This window comes from Palaemon carinicauda, chromosome 41, assembly GCF_036898095.1.
Source record: "Palaemon carinicauda isolate YSFRI2023 chromosome 41, ASM3689809v2, whole genome shotgun sequence".
NCBI lineage: Eukaryota > Metazoa > Arthropoda > Malacostraca > Decapoda > Palaemonidae > Palaemon > Palaemon carinicauda.
The window spans coordinates 54,036,692-54,050,553 of NC_090765.1; the positions used below are offsets into that span (position 1 = coordinate 54,036,692).

Below are 13,862 nucleotides of genomic sequence, written 5' to 3' on the forward strand. Positions count from 1 at the left end.
GTTTCAATACATGATCCCAAATCCAAATAAATTGACTTAGGAGAACAAACCACTACTCCATAGAGTGGTAATGATAATCAAGCTATGGTAATTAGATCATACCGTCGTAATAAGAATACCTTTGTGATATGCAATATGGACAACCGAGCTTAGTATTTCCCGCCCTAATCCCATTTTCTATGATTCAGTTAATCCAATTTTTCATGGGATGTGTCTATTGAAAGACCTTACAGAATAGGCTCTTTCTGTGGGTCTATCAATTCCTCCCGGGGCCGTTTTCTATTTCCATTGCTATATAAGGGTACGGTGTTTCAGATTATAGCTGTTTTTATCGGTGATGTTTCATTCAACTTTCAAGTTATTATCATTACATTTGTTAGTATAATTGCAAAGTTAGAAAGGTAGAAAATTGGTCAATTGTGTGTCAACAGCTCTCGCCATAGAAGAATTAAATACATGGATATATAACTATGTTGGACACCTTTTACAAACATCCCCTCTCTGTATATCTCCCTTTTGATTGCGCATGTGTTAAGTGACTTACATTTAATATTATATTTAAAGATAGAGCCGGACTTGCAAGATTTAGCTACATTCACACAGTTTACTACTAAAACTCCCCTTCGTTTGAAAATTTATCAACTTTCATGTTTGTTTAATGATTTTTCCTTTCATGTTTTAGTACCGTTTTTATTTATTTTTTATATCCACATTGTCAAACATGACCAGTATTATTGATGATTTTACCATTGGTATAATTGTCAAAACTTTCATGTTTCCAATATTTACAATTGATGAGCTGACAGGGTATGAATGAAAGAGCGAAAAGTCTTTCGACAGTACAAACAAGAAAATTGTAACAATACTTACAAGCTTAGCATGGCTCTGAACAAGGATGGTATGCAAAATGCCTTAGAATTTCACAATTTTCTCCTCTTCCACTAGGGGCGGTAGCCCTCCTACAATGATACCTGGGGAGGACGTCTGTACCCTGATAGAGGAGGGGATGGTATCACTTGATGGAACTTAGGACTGTGGACATGTTCCAGTCCTGGCTCCACCTCCCGTTCACTATTTCTTGTCTAATTTATTCCCATCGACCTCATCAGCCTACTGCTAAGGATTGGTGAAGGACTTATTCCTCCAGACTGAGATTCAGGTCATGTGGCAGAAGGGCGCTCTCCGGAGCACACACACGTACCTCGGCATTCGCACCACACACGTACCTCGGCATTCGCACAAGCATGCTTGCTCAATTTCACCAGCATATCTGTATATCTACATATTTGATAAGGTACAACAATGTTTACTTTGCCTCCAGGAAGTGAATGAGGGCTTCCTTATTGTAGAAAGGATACCTGTGGACAGGAGACCAGTTGTGGACATTCCAGACATGAACAAGTAGGTTTGACAAACTTCGTCTAAGATGGAAATTGCAAACAGTCAGGAGACGATAAGGGCATTCGGACCTCAGGATATCGATCGATATGAAGGATGCGTACTCCCAAATTCCAGTCCATCCCAGCTCCAGGGCAAGGACAGGACACACGCTAACGACATTCGTCTCCTGCACTACTTGGATGACTTCCACCGGCATAAACTCATGTTCAATCATGTTCTGGGTTCAAAATTAATCGAGTTTTGCCTGGTGCCCAAGCAAATACCAATTTACCTGTGAAAGATATCGTCACCTTCGTGTGAAGAGTCTTCTTACTTAGGGACGAACCAGCACCTTTGATAGGTAGCTTTCCTGCTCCTTCAACAGCCTCAAAATCAACACAGCTTTAGCAGGAGCTGGGAGACCTGGCCTCCCTGTAATGTCTCTTTCCGAACGGTCGTCACTTCTTTAGTTCCTTCAGTGGTATCTTAAGAGATACTGTTCACAAGATAGCAACCCCCTTCAGGCAGTAGTCCGATAGTAAAGACCTAGTCTCGATTAGCAATGATGCCGTGCACCGGATCTTCGGTAGCTTGGGCACATCAAAAGAGATGATGGTGGGGGAAGATCACACCTCCTACAACACCTAGAGTCGGTACAAGGACCGACTGAGTACTTTGATTCAATCTCAAAGTGTTGTAGTGTCAAGTGACTCAACAACACTTGCTCTTTATTGACTGATCACTCGATGTTGTGTATAAGTAACAGCACCACTGTAGGTACAAGTAACAACAGAGGTAGTACTGTTTTCTCTGCAGCTTATCAGCTGACAATAGAGATCCACGAGTGGGCAATGCTCTATGTGGCCACCTAAGCAGCCATGGAAATTTAGGCGAAAGAACAGTGGGAAAGTACAAACTTGAGCAGAAGGCTGCAGATCATAGGTGAAGAATGGTCTTTGCATATTCAGATAGCAAACAAAACCCTGACTTTGAAGGGTTCTCCAAGAGTTGACCTGTTAACAGCCTCACTAATCAGAAACTTCTGATTTTTTGTTCACCAATGCCAGACTTGGAAGACGCATTCAAGGAAGCTTTTCAGTATCCTTGGAACGGCATCGATGTTTACCAGATAAGGAGTGTCTTGATTCGAGTCCGAGCCAATCCCAACTCAGTTTAATTATAATAGCATTAAGAGGCCCCCTAAGTAGAATGATTCCTATGCCTTATACCCCTTCCAGATAAAGTCTACAAGGGTATTACTTCCTTAACCCAACATATTCCATTAATTACATACTGTACCCAGAAATCCCACAACTCGGCGGAATCACTTTAAGAGTCATGAATGGAAGTTATCCAGCATCTCCTTTCAGAAGACAGACTTTTCGTGCAAAGTCGCATGAGAGATGTCAGGATACTTCTGGAAATCGTCGACTTCAATTGGCCATCTTCTATGGTTAGAGCAGGTGACCTTTCCTATTAGAGCCTCTATGCCAGAGTCAGCTGAATGTTTATTTTACCTCTAAAGAGAAGGGCTCTTCTTGTGATTGGCAATAACTCGTTATTCAGTCAGGTCTTTAGGCTGAAAGGAGTTGATTTTGCCCTTTAGGCAGAACTCCTCACACTCACACGAAGTGTTGAATGGACTTGTTCTCCGAGAGATGTTACACACCATCCTTGGACAAAAAGTCTCATGGTCCCTGTGGAGGACACCATGTATGGTTGGGGCTTACCTCGCATAGAAACCTTCCCTCAAAAGGAGTCTCCATAGAAGCAAACGGGACAATTCTGTAACTTTTCTGACTGTGTACAACACTGGGTATGTGGAGACATGAAGCAGAGACACTAACGCTCCATATCTGTTTTTCATAGGGATAGGCTCTGGGACGTAAAAAAAATTGTAACATACCAAATAAAAGAAACTTTCCCTTGGGGGACCCCAAAATTTCCTTTAGAAAAAGCATTTTATCATATACTGCATGTAATGGGTGAACGGCAATTTCAAGGCCAGCCTAATGTTACTACACTTTTATTATAAATCTTTTACCACATATATAATCTTTATTGTTGCTGCTGTTTTCATATTATGTTTTTAGTTTATAAAATAAACTGTATTTCTGTTTAAGAATGTATGAAAATAAAACAATTTGTGAGTTTACAACTTTACATATGCGACAAATATGTAAACATACAATCTACCACCATCTCTATCTCTTGGAAAAAATATAAACAATCCTAGTTGTCCAAAACAAATTTTTTTGGTGACCAAGGTATTGTAATACTGTAAAGATAAAATTAATTCTTATTTTTATTTTACTTAAACACACAACTACAGTATATGATTATACTGAGCACATTATATGTTGTTAAGTCAATCCTTCCAAACTAATATGTAAGTAGAAATAAGCGTACGATGATTGAAATACAAGCACAACAGCGGTTTTTTGTTCGGTTGTTATTTTGGTTGTACTGTATGCGTTTACGCAACATTAATAATGTTACTAACGATGCTGTACTTTTGTCATTATCTTTTGATTTTCTAACCCATTGAAGTAGAAGATCGGATAAATATGATTACGGTACTGGGTTACTGTATTTGACGTATTACTGCGCAAGAGACAACCATCAGGAATTGTGCCATGTTTCAAGATTGCTGCATAGAAATTCTTATGAAAATGATTAGTGGTCGTTGTATAAAATATGTACACTCAGTTAATCGTGAATTGTACAGTATACATTTTGTACAGTACAGAATTACAGTAATGTTGTTTATTGTAAATGTAGGCTACATTGTGCAGTGAGTCAAGTCGTCCGAAAGAAAGCAGCGAACACTTACAGTACAGTTAAGCTTTAATGTAGTGATAGTAGTATATTACAGTAATATACACTACAGTATCAGCAAGTGTTATACAGTATCACTAGATAGGAACAACTATACTATGATAGAAACCTAGTAAAAACAATACTAGGCAGTACTTAGTGTGTTAATTATCCGAGCGTAGGCAATGGCAGTGAGTTGTTAGGTTAGGAGTTATCCCACCCTATGGCACCAAAGATACGCTGATTCGCGCCTGTCTCTGTTACCTAACCCTCGCAAGGAGTGGGGCCTGACTGTTTTAATTCCCTACTTATGTGAAAACAATACCAAAGATGAGATACAATCTGTCCCATGAGGGAGGCAGGGTTGCTACATAACATCTTGAACAGCCACCACAGGTCCAAGCATAAAGGTTTTACAGGACTTGTTGATACATTCAGGCAGATAATAGGCCCCATAAAGGTGAGCTGTCTCTTCCAGGCACCTCCCTTTAAAACATGGCCCACTGACAAGTTTATTTTAAAAGTGAGAGTGGGGACAATACCCCTGAGTCACTTAAGTGAGCCCTGATCCTGGCTGGCGCCTCGACACTCTCGTCAGTCGAAGCATAAACACTCTGGAACGTCTCACAAAGTCTGAAAGAGATCTTGTTCTTTGACACCTCTTTCTTGTACCTGTTAGTGTTAACGAAGAGTCTCCGACACATATGCCTTAGAGGTTGGGTCCTCTTCAAATAGTACTGCAGAACCTTCACAGGACACAAAAGCATCTTGTCTTCACCATTGAATGCCTCCCAAAGGGATGAGGCGGTAGAGGACTTGAACATAACTCTAGCACAAAAGTAAAGGAGAACTCCTTCCGTCTATGACGGTGGGTTACTACGTAAGAGAAACCAGGCAATTTGCTCTCTTCACCAACGCTAGGATTAGCAAAAAAAAAAAAAAAAAAAAAAAGCAGTCTTGAGTCTCAGATCCCTATCTGATGACCTCCTCAAAGATTCAGATGGGGTATATGTAAGAGCCCTGAGGACTAGAGTCACATACCACTCCAGAGACCTGAAGTCCCAGGGTGGGCAAGACAGGTCAAAGCTCATCCCGAATTTAGACAACTTCCAAGAGGCTGAGTGATCTATGCCCTTCAGTCTGAAGACCATAATCAAATCAAGGCTGAGGGATAGTCTTTGATGGCTGCAACTGAGAGGCGCTTCCCCCCCAGCGAAGGAAGAAGAGGAAATCCACGATCTATGCTACACTCCAACCGGAGAAAAACCTATCTCGACACCAAATGCAGAAGTGGTATACATCTTTAGAGGACCTCCGGAGACATTCAGACATCTCTTTGCAATGCCTTGTTTTTTGAAAAGCCTTGTGCTCAGAGATTCTGAATAGTCTCCATCCGTGAAGAGTCAGTGACTCCATGGACTGGTGGTACCTCTATAGGTGCAGTTGACTGAAGAGAGTGGGCCATCGGGACCGTGATAAGAGCAAGAAGATCGGGGTCCCAGCAGACTGGCAAAACCTGAGAAGGAAGCTGATGTCGAACTGCCCTCTCATGACCCATGAGTTACTCCATCGGGATTGATCCAGAGGCATATGCGCAGAAGCATCAGCGACAGACACACTTCCTGAAGAGCAAGCAACAGCAGCAGCCATCACTAGTACCAGTGTCTACTTGAGCGTTGCCCAGTCTGAACTCAACAAACACCTAGCTCACGTCTTCCCCTTCTGAGCATAAACTTGCGAACAGACATGGCCCTGACTCAAAGGACAGAGTGAGTGAGGATTTACATCCAACTTCGCCATGAAGCTGTGGCTGCATCCAGTCCTGGCAAACATGAATTTCCTGTTTCCATTCCATTTCGTAAACCAAGCAAACTTGAAGAAAAGCGCAGTTTGATAATGCTGCTAACACGTGCAAACAGCTCTACGGTCGAAGTAAAAGGTGAGAGGTAACGGACTGGGAAGGGCGATGGGGCTTTTCTCTCCACCCACTACAGTCAGATAACTGCTTGTTATCCATTTCAACAACTGATTGCAGCTTGCACTGGAGCATCTCCTTAAATGAAGGACGAGGGTTTGTATTTCAAGTAGAAACAAATCATCTTAGTATGCTTTATTTCATTCTCACTCGCAATATTTCAATACAGTGTAGGGTATTGTATACAGTGAACCCTCGCTACTTCGCGGTTCGACAATCGCGGATTCACCACTTCGCGGGGTTTTCCCATAACCCATATATATATACATATCGCGGATTTTCCGGAAAATTCGAAAATACCGCGAAATCTGAAGACAACCAAATACGATATTTTGTTACCTGTAATTCCATTAATACTGTAATTAGTAATATCTGCTCTTACTGATTGTTCATTGCATTACATATGATATATAATTCAGCACAGAAAGAAATAAAACACGAAAAGAGAATGTGATCATACGATAATTCAGTACGTAGTAAAATTAAATCGAACATGAAACGCAAATCAGATGCAGTCATACCATATTAGAATGGTGTGTACTGTAATGGATGTGCTTCTTTTCCATGAATCTTTTGTATGTATACGTACGTAGTACAGTACTGCATCCAATAATATTCTTTGTTGCAAAAATCACATTTCGAATACTGTAAGCGTACGAGAGAGAGAGAGAGAGAGAGAGAGAGAGAGAGAGAGAGAGAGAGAGAGAGAGAGAGAGAGAGAGAGAGAGAGAGAGAGAGGCGTAAAATAGCGTACGTAAATTTTTATTATTATTGTTATTATTATTATTATTGTTGTTGTTGTTGATAAAATTATTATTGTTATTATTATTAATCATTATTATTATTATTATTACTGTACAGTATTATTATCATTATTTATTATTATTACGGTATTGTACTTAATCTACGTACGTTCAGTATGCGCGGGGGCATCTTCTATGAGTAACCAACGCGCCATAGTACTAAGACGGGTTGTGATTGGTTCAAGCGCTGATAGATGACGAATCAAAACTCAAGTTTTGTTATCTAGCCTGTGATTGGAGTTTTGCCCGCATCTTCTACCCGCAGCATCAAAGTTCTCGCGGGGCTGGATCGTTCACTTTCTCTTTCCGCGTATTGCTGAGTAGACGTTCTTAACTTTGTGAAGTTTAATCTGTGCTGTGTGCGACTGTTTTAAGTTGAACTTTTTGTTGAACTTTCTGTTACAATGCCTCCCAAGCGTTCTGCTTCTAGTAAGGCTGGTAGTGAGCCTAAACGCCACCGAAGGATGATGACGATAGCTGAGAAGGTTACGCTTCTCGACATGTTAAAAGATGGTAGAAGTTACGCGGCCGCCGGCCGCCATTTTGGCATCAACGAATCCACCGTTCGCTACATCAAGAAGGACGAGGCGAACATTAGAAAGACTGCTGCAATCACCTTTAGCAGATCAGCGAAGCGAGTCGTTACAACGCGTAATAAAACGATCGTACGCATGGAAGGTGCTTTAGCTGTGTGGATTGCCGACTGCCGGAAGAAGAACATAGCGTTGGATACGAACACCATCCAAACAAAGGCTTTGAGCTTATATGAGAATTTTGCTGCAAAGGAACCTAAAGAGGACGACGGCAACCATGCTGAAGATGATGATGATGCAGATGATCCTCAACCAGGGACATCCACTGATTCCCAGCCTCAGAAACGTTTTTCCGCAAGCAAAGGATGGTTCGCGAAGTTTCAGAAACGCTTCGCCCTGAAAAGCGTTTCCCTGCATGGGGAGTCTGCTTCCGCTGACACTGCCGCTGCTGAAACTTACGTGAACCAGACTTTCAAGAACATTATCGCTGAAGGTGGATACAAGCCGGAACAAGTCTTTAATATGGATGAAACCGGCTTGTTTTGGAAGAGAATGCCGTCGCGAACTTTCCTGTTCAAAGAGGAAGCCAAAGCCTCTGGCTTTAAGGCATTCAAGGATCGCGTTACCCTCGTGATGTGTGGCAATGCTGCTGGATTTTTGTTAAAGCCGGGGCTTATTTATAAGTCGAAAAATCCTCGCGCTTTGAAAAATAAAAATAAGAATCTCCTTCCCGTGTACTGGATGCATAATCAAAAAGCATGGATTACGAAGATGCTGACCTCCAACTGGTTCCACCAGTGTTTCATCCCGCAAGTCCATGAATATCTCTTAGAGAAGGGCTTGCCATTCAAGATCCTTCTCCTTATGGATAACGCTGGTGGACACGCAACTGACCTGTCGCGTGAGGGCGTTCAGGTTGAGTTCCTGCCACCCAACACCACGTCATTAATTCAACCAATGGACCAGGGGGTTATCAGGGCGTTCAAGGCCCTCTACACGAAGAATACCTTGGCGGACCTCGTTGCGTGTGTGGATGCTGCCCAAGATGACGAGGATGAAGACTTCAACTTGAAGGCGTACTGGCGGCAGTACACCATAGCCACGTGCCTGCAGAATATTCAAAAGGCACTTCAAGAGATGAAACCTGCAACCGTAAATGCGAGCTGGAAGAAGCTGTGGCCCGATATTGTTTACGACGACAAGGGATTTACTCCGTCGGAAATCCAACACTCTGCAATACGGAAATCTGTGCAGTTGGCTGCCATAATTGGGGGTGACGGGTTTGGCGACATGACGACTGAAGACGTCGACGAGTTGTTGGACTGCCATTCCCAGCCCCTAACTGACGCAGACCTCGAAGACCTGACGAAATCGGCAAGTGAGGAAGAGAGTGAGGGTACCCAGGAAGAGACCCAAGAAAATGTCGAAGAAACGGGCTTGACATTAGAACGGCTTGCCAAGTTCTGCAACCATATGAAGGAGGCGAAAGAAATGTTACAAGAGTGGGACGAGGATATGGTTCGCTCGATGCAATTCTGCAACAAGGTTGATGACATCACGACTCCCTACAGGATGCTCTTGGATCGAAAAAAGAAGCAGCGGCAACAACTTCCGATCACAATGTTTTTCCAGCCTCGCAAAAAAGAGCCAGTTCCTCCTGCTAGTACGCCTTCGGAAGAAATTGAAGAAGTTGAAGAGGTGTCCCAGGAAAAGACACCTCCGTCTGAAGAGACGTAAAATACTATCATTGACTGCACAGTAGAACACATCATCAGCTTCATCATCATCATTTCTACTGTGCAGCAAATTCATCGCCATCGTCATTCAAGTTTTTCTTGAACTTCTTTCGTGGTGAGTACAGTAACAATCTTTATTTTTTACTTTAACCTGTTTTATAGTTTAGTAATGTACGTACTGTATGCATTAAGTTAAAGGGAAGGTTTTAAAAGTCTACATGTTGTAACCTATCATATTTTTTTTGTTTAAAATTTACATTTACGTACGTAAAACAATCTCTCTCTCTCTCTCTCTCTCTCTCTCTCTCTCTCTCTCTCTCTCTCTCTCTCTCTCTCTTTCTCTCTCTCTCTCTCTCTCTCTCTCTCTCTCTCTCTCTCTCTCTCTCTCTCTCTCTCTCTCTCAAATTGTTTTCCTGCTTTGCTACGTACAAGTACTGTATAATTTATATTTGTAAGGTAACATATTTTGTAAATGCTTTTACTGTAAATACTGTATGTACTGTACCATTATTTATCACTATCATCATGCGCGTTAAATGCCTTGTTTGTTCTGAGCGTGGTTGTTTACTGAGCGTACACGCCGTCGTTTCAGGCGGCGTCATAAAGAAAAAGATTTCATTTGGAAGTCCTAAGAAAAATACGTAAACTAAAACATTGGTAATAAAAAAATCAACATACAGTACTGTATAATCAATATAATCGATGCAAAAACTAACCTATACGTACATATATGTGTACACTAAATGAGTTTGTTTCTTCATTATGATCAGAGATGAACGTAAACAAAACATTGGTTGCCATTTTTTATCGTGCTTTTTAGGTGTTTAGGAAACACATGATATAAAATCGCCTTTAATATTTGTGCCTGTTTTAGTTTAGGGTGCTGTAGTACATGCATTAAGTGTTCTGTACATTAAAGGGTGGTTTGTTAACAGTACTACGTACAAGGGAAGGTTTTAAAAGTCCGAATATACATGTTAAATAAATAGGTAAATATGCTGTCACTACTTCGCGGATTTTCACCTATCGCGCCCGCGTCTGGAACCTATCTACCGCGATAAACGAGGGTTCACTGTATTTATTTTTTCATGGTGTTATACTTTAGTACCTTATTTCCTATAGATATTTTTTAACGCATCACTTTATGGCATAGTGCTAACCTTTTATCAAAGCTGACCATAACTGGATCCAGTATCGAAATATGTTATTTTCATTAGTAAAATAAATTTTTGAATATACTTACCCGATAATCATGTAGCTGTCAACTCCGTTGCCCGACAGAAATCTACGGACGGGATACGCCAGCGATCGCTATACAAGAGGGGGGTGTACTCACCAGCGCCATCTGTGGTCAGGTACTGCAGTACTTCTTGTCAACACCACCTCAATTTTTCCTCGGTCCACTGGTTCTCTATGGGGAGGAAGGGTGGGTCAATTAAATCATGATTATCGGGTAAGTATATTCAAAAATTTATTTTACTAATGAAAATAACATTTTTCAATATTAATCTTACCCGATAATCATGTAGCTGATTCACACCCAGGGGGGTGGGTGAAAACCAGTGTACATGTTAATCAAGAAGCTAAGTATCCCGTATTTCATATATCAGTTATTCAAAATAACAAATGAAATTATAAGTACCTGGTAAGGAAGTCGACTTGAACCATTACTCTGCCTTTAATAAGTACGTCTTCCTTACTGAGCGCAGCGGTCCTCTTAGGAGGCTGAACAACTCTAAGGTGCTGAAGTATAAAGGGCTGCAACCCATACTAAAGGACCTCAACACAACCTCTAACCTAGGCGCTTCTCAAGAAAGAATTGACCACCCGCCAAATCAACAAGGATGCGGAAGGCTTCTTAGCCCACCGTAACAACCCAAAACAACAATAAAAGCATTCAAGAGAAAGGTTAAAAAAGGTTATGGGATTAAGGGAATGTAGTGGTTGAGCCCTCACCTACTACTGCACTCGCTGCTACGAATGGTCCCAGGGTGTAGCAGTTCTCGTAAAGAGACTGGACATCTTTGAGATAGAATGATGCAAACACTGACTTGCTCCTCCAGTAGGTTGCATCCATAATACTCTGCAGAGAACGGTTCTGTTTGAAGGCCACTGAAGTAGCCACAGCTCTCACTTCGTGTGTCCTTACCTTCAGCAAAGCAAGGTCTTCATCCTTCATGTGAGAATGAGCTTCTCTAATCAGAAGCCTTATGTAATAAGAAACTGCGTTCTTGGACATAGGCATCGAAGGTTTCTTAATGGCACACCATAAGGCCTCTGATTGCCCTCGTATAGGCTTAGACCTTTTAAGATAGTACTTTAGAGCTCTGACAGGGCAAAGAACTCTCTCTAGTTCGTTACCCACCATGTTGGAAAGGCTAGGAATTTCGAACGATCTAGGCCAAGGACGTGAAGGAAGTTCATTTTTTGCCAAAAAAACCGAGCTGTAAGGAACATGTAGCTGTTTCAGATGTGAATCCTTATGTTCCTGCTGAAGGCGTGAACCTCACTAACTCTTTTGGCTGTTGCAAGGCAGACGAGGAAAAGAGTTTTGAGAGTAAGGTCTTTGAAAGAGGCTGACTGGAGAGGTTCAAATCTAGGTGACATAAGGAACCTTAAGACTACGTCTAGATTCCAGCCTGGAGAGGACAAGCGACGTTCTTTAGAGGTCTCAAAAGACCTAAGGATGTCCTGTAGATCTTTGTTGGAGGAAAGATCCAAGCCTCTGTGGCGGAAAACTGCTGCCAACATACTTCTGTACCCCTTGATCGTAGGAGCCGAAAGAGATCTAACATTCCTAAGATGTAACAGGAAGTCAGCAACTTGGGTTACAGAGGTACTGGTAGAGGAAACTGCATTGGCTCTGCACCAGCTTCGGAAGACTTCCCACTTGGATTGATAGACTCTGCGAGTGGATAACCTCCTTGCTCTGGCAATCGCTCTGGCTGCCTCCTTCGAAAAGCCTCTAGCTCTAGAGAGTCTTTCGATAGTCTGAAGGCAGTCAGACGAAGAGCGTGGAGGCTTGGGTGTACCTTGTTTATGTGAGGTTGACGTAGAAGGTCCACTCTTAGAGGGAGAGTCCTGGGAACGTCGACCAGCCATTGCAGTACCTCTGTGAACCATTCTCTTGCAGGCCAAAGGGGAGCAACCAGCGTCAGCCGTGTCCCTTCGTGAGAGACGAACTTCTGAAGAACCCTGTTGATGATCTTGAACGGCGGGAATGCATACAGGTCGAGGTGGGACCAATCCAGCAGAAAAGCATCCACGTGAACTGCTGCCGGGTCTGGGATCGGGGAACAGTACAATGGGAGCCTCTTGGTCATCGAGGTAGCGAACAGATCTATCGTTGGCTGACCCCACAAGGCCCAAAGCCTGTTGCACACGTTCTTGTGAAGGGTCCATTCTGTGGGGATGACCTGACCCTTCCTGCTGAGGCGATCTGCCGAGACATTCATTTTGCCCTGAATGAATCTCGTTACCAGCGTGAGCTTTCGACTTCTTGACCAAATGAGGAGGTCCCTTGCTATCTCAAACAGCTTCCTCGAATGAGTCCCTCCCTGCTTGGAGATGTACGCCAAGGCTGTGGTGTTGTCGGAGTTCACCTCCACCACCTTGTTTAGCAGGAGGGACTTGAAGTTCATTAAGGCCAGATGTACTGCCAACAACTCCTTGCAATTGATGTGAAGCGTTTCCTGTTCCCTGTTCCATGTCCCCGAGCATTCCTGTCCGTCCAAGGTCGCGCCCCAGCCCGAGTCTGATGCGTCCGAGTAGAGATGAAGATCGGGGGTCTGAACAGCTAAAGAGAGACCCTCCTTGAGAAGGATGTTGCTCTTCCACCACATTAGAGTAGTCCTCATCTCTTTGGTAACAGGAATAGAGACCGCCTCGAGCGTCATATCCTTGTCCCAGTGAGCTGCTAGATGGTACTGAAGGGGGCGGAGGTGGAGTCTCCCTAACTCGGTGAACAGGGCTAACGATGACAGAGTCCCTGTTAGACTCATCCACTGTCTCACCGAGCATCTGTTCTTCTTCAGCATGCTCAGGATGCACTCTAGGGCTTGGTTGATTCTTGGGGCCGACGGAAAAGCCCGAAAAGCCTGACTCTGAATTTCCATTCCCAGGTAAACGATGGTTTGGGAAGGAACAAGCTGGGACTTCTCTAAATTGACCAATAGACCCAGTTCCTTGGTCAAATCCAAAGTCCATCTGAGACTCTCCAGACAGCGACGACTTGTGGGGGCTCTTAAAAGCCAGTCGTCTAAATAAAGGGAGGCTCTGATGTCCGCCAAGTGGAGGAATTTCGCAATATTCCTCATCAGTCGCGTAAACACCAGAGGTGCCGTGCTTAGGCCAAAACACAGGGCTTGGAATTGGTACACAACCTCTCCAAAGACGAATCTCAGAAAAGGTTGGGAGTCTGGATGGATGGGAACGTGAAAGTAGGCGTCTTTCAGATCCAACGAGACCATCCAGTCCTCCTGCCTGACCGCTGCTAGGACCGACTTCGTCGTCTCCATAGTGAACGTCTGCTTGGTGACATAAGCATTGAGCGCACTGACGTCCAGCACCGGTCTCCAACCTCCTGTCTTCTTGGCCACCAGGAAGAGACGGTTGTAAA

The 13,862-nt window shown here is 43.1% G+C and overlaps 1 long non-coding RNA gene and 1 other non-coding gene across 3 annotated transcripts in view; both read left to right on the forward strand.

The window, feature by feature from the left end:
* Positions 1-13,862, forward strand: part of LOC137632663 (uncharacterized) — a 290,790-nt gene that overhangs the window by 221,919 nt on the left and 55,009 nt on the right. The gene's annotated exons all lie outside the window — the stretch shown is intronic.
* Positions 829-931, forward strand: LOC137632723 (U6 spliceosomal RNA). Its single transcript, XR_011042109.1, has one exon. It is a non-coding gene; the product is annotated as a U6 spliceosomal RNA (small nuclear RNA).